Source organism: Malus sylvestris, chromosome 17 (assembly GCF_916048215.2).
Source record: "Malus sylvestris chromosome 17, drMalSylv7.2, whole genome shotgun sequence".
Lineage (NCBI taxonomy): Eukaryota > Viridiplantae > Streptophyta > Magnoliopsida > Rosales > Rosaceae > Malus > Malus sylvestris.
This window is the reverse complement of record NC_062276.1, coordinates 16737960-16741306: the sequence shown is the minus strand read 5'-3', so window position 1 is coordinate 16741306 and position 3347 is coordinate 16737960. Positions and strand designations below refer to the sequence as shown.

Sequence of the window (3347 nt, the reverse complement as noted above, 5' to 3'; positions counted from 1 at the left end):
ATGTCATAACTGTAAGTTCTAAATAGAGCTAAACACTTGGATGGATCTTATTAGACACGTGAGACTATTAGAGATTAACAATAACTATGTTTGTAAGCTGATAAGGAATATGTATTAAGGTTTATAGCTTGAACAGTCGTGATAGAATTACAACTATTATATAGAATATGAATGATAAGTGACAACAGTGATAAGGTTAGCTTAATAAGGAGTCACACAATCGGTAGTGCCCTTATTGATTACTGTTGTTGATATTATAAATACTTGGGGTCCCTGCACTCTCTTCTTACGCAAGAAACCCTAAAGCTCAGGCCCCATTCACTGAGACATTGCATACAGCAGAAGAAGAGTCGCAGAAGATCCTTTGTACCTTCGACATGTCTCCAACAAGTTAGTGGTTATCTTGGTTATGTGTTTGCATTATTCCGCTGTCAATATGTTATATTTGATTAATTATCTTACATTTGGTATCAGAGCTTTCACATACCAATTATGACACACCCTGATCCGGAGGATCCAGGTGTGCTGGCCGTCACGTGGGCGTGACGTAACCATAAGCACGACACGGAAGCGTAATAACAACAGAAATTCAAACCAAACTCAACATAACCACATACGGACATAACCGGACGAGTTTACAAGTAAACACATAAGTTCAGAGCATAGGTTATCTGCAGTCAAGTAGGACTAAAATAAGAATACATCACCCTCAGGTGAGTCCTACATGTCCCAAATCTGTCAGAAAGCCGGAAAGGACCTCGTGAGCCAACCACCGCTAAACTAGAACCTGGAGGGGCGCAAAACAAAATGAGTGGGTCAGTAAAACAAATTAGTTTTCCAAAACATTTCATTAAAACAGTTATATCCCCTCGCCGTAAAAACCTGTATACTTTCCCAGAAATATATAACCATATAAAATCTCAACATTTAAATCTCAAATCTTAACATTTTCAAGAAAACATGCCATGACATAAATCAAAATATAAATCAGGTGAAATAAGGAATCAATCGGAGACCCTGCAGTTGGTCCTATACGATTAATTCAATAGCTCAAATCCCACTAAGCCAGAGTCACCACAGTGACCTATACGGCCCTACTCTGCACATCACTCGGAACTACGTAAGGTAGTCTATACGATGAAAGGTGTAAAAATACGCTCTAGTGCTTCTCTCATCATATCATCAGCGCGCATAACTAAGGTCACCCACTAGTCGGAATCACGTCTAGTGATCTATACGACTAGCATGTCGGAACCCTCACATGGTCTGTACGACATCCACCTACTTGGATCCAAGGCGAGCGTGCGGTGTGGTGAATAATATAAGCACTAACACCTAGGGTGCAGATTATGAGCTCAACACATCTCAACAACAACAATTCAATGAATAAATGAACTCACCTGACTTACCTGTGCCTCCACAGCACCATGCAACATGTATGCATCATATATCAATCATATAACTCATGTGAAATTCACCTTTTCCAAATAATTCTATGCATGGCATTTTAAAAACGTTTTCTCATATAAATGCATTTTCTGGGAAAACAATAGCATATAGGTAATACGAAAACAAAACTGCCCACTCACTGATAAGTCGACGGGTCGTAACCCCCGTGGCGTCCCTGGATGCGGTCGTCCTCGGGATACGTCTCACCTATATGCGAAACAACTATAAAAACATTAATTTTAAGCATATCACCAATAATTCGAAATAACTTCTCATACGATGCTCAATTTTGGTATATGAATATACCACATCGACCTACTCGACGTCACGAGCGTCGAGAAATTTTTAGAAAAATTTTTGGAAGCCCCACGCGCCCCCACGCGCCACACGTGGCACGGGTCCACGCGCTGGCCACGCGCAGCACGTGCAGCGCACGTGTCGTCTTCTTCGCAGGGCCTCGCCGGACTGGTTCTCCGGTGGCCGGACTCCGGCCGAACTCCGGCCGATTTTCAAACTCACTGTTCTCCTTCGTTTTTCACCCATTTTCTTCGTATTTTATACCAAATTGAAGCCCTAAGAGTGTACTATCACGTTGGACTAGTTTTAGGGCCTAAAAACTACGAAATCTCACCTTGCAAAAACCAAGGGTTCGGCCAAACTTGAAATCTACGATCCCGACGTCCAAAACTCTCCAACGAACGTCCCCGAGCTTCCTTAGGACCTCCTAAAGCTCACCACAAGCTTGAAATCTCCTGAAACACAACATTTTACGTTCGCATGAACAGTACTTCAAAAATGGAGGTTCGGGATCTACGTGAAATCGAAGGTTTCACTTCCTAAAACTAGCACCAATGAACTCAGGACGTCAAAACGATGAAGATACATACCTTATTTGCCCCGATCCGTCAAGTTTTGAAGGGTTTTGGTGGTGGTCCGTACGATATGGGTGTGCGTGAGGGTGTGAGTTCGAGAGAGACAGAGACAGGGAAAGCACCGGGGAAGGAGAGGGAGAGAGGAAGGTCATGTGTGGTCCAAATTAATCCACACCCTCCATTTCATCCTAACCAAACATACCAAAAATCAATTTCCAATAAAATCCCATCCAACCAATGCTATTTTCAAAATAACGTTACGTACCTACGTACCTTAATGTCCAATAAGGGCAATTCTGTCATTTCACATTCCCGTCAAAAGTACCTCCGGGACGGGCTGTGACAAATTAACCCTAAGAGGAAAGCACAAAGAATGGTTTTAAATTTCAGGTTAAGGACTAATTGTGTATTATGCAGGAAGAACATCTGTATACATATGATAGCTAAAGCTATCTATGTAACATGGATGTTTTTCATTAAGAATACAAATTAGTATTGGCACTAGGGACTGAAGCATCGACACTGATCATCTAAAGATGTTCAGTAGTCCATGTTTTGATCTCGAGTGGCATGACGCTTCACATTCCATGGTATGAACACAGTCACTTCTTGCAATCCATAAAGGGTTGTAACAATGGCTATAGAAAAATCATATGTTGGCTGTGAAGGTGTTATGACTAAAGAAAACCTTCATATAACTCGCTAATCCTAAGATTCTTGAGTCTATGATATAAAGAATGGGAATTAAAGATTAAAATTTTCCATGTTGCAACCATGAACTCTAGCTCCCTGAGCCTTAACACGGTTGAACCACTCACTGGTGTCAACTACAAAAAATGGAAACAAGACTTGGAGATAGTTTTAGGTGTCATGGATATGGACCTAGCACTGAGAACTGAGGAACCCCTAATGCCTGCTGAGGGTTGCACCTCGAGCCAAAGATCAAAGTATGAAAAGTGGCATAAGTCAAACAGAATTTCATTGATGATAATCAAGAGATCCATGATAGATGTTGTTCGTGGAGGT

The 3347-nt window shown here is 41.5% G+C and overlaps 1 long non-coding RNA gene across 3 annotated transcripts; it reads right to left on the bottom strand.

The window, feature by feature from the left end:
• Nucleotides 1-584: 584 nt before the first annotated feature.
• Nucleotides 585-2663, bottom strand: LOC126611657 (uncharacterized). Of its 3 annotated transcripts, XR_007618920.1 has the most exons (5): nt 2595-2663; nt 2337-2509; nt 2081-2201; nt 1590-1671; nt 585-787 (listed from the first exon to the last, which is right to left on the bottom strand). It is a non-coding gene; the product is annotated as an uncharacterized LOC126611657 (long non-coding RNA). The 3 variants fall into 3 exon arrangements; XR_007618921.1 differs by having other exon boundaries at nt 2337-2663; XR_007618922.1 differs by having other exon boundaries at nt 1590-1656; nt 2337-2663.
• Nucleotides 2664-3347: the final 684 nt, after the last annotated feature.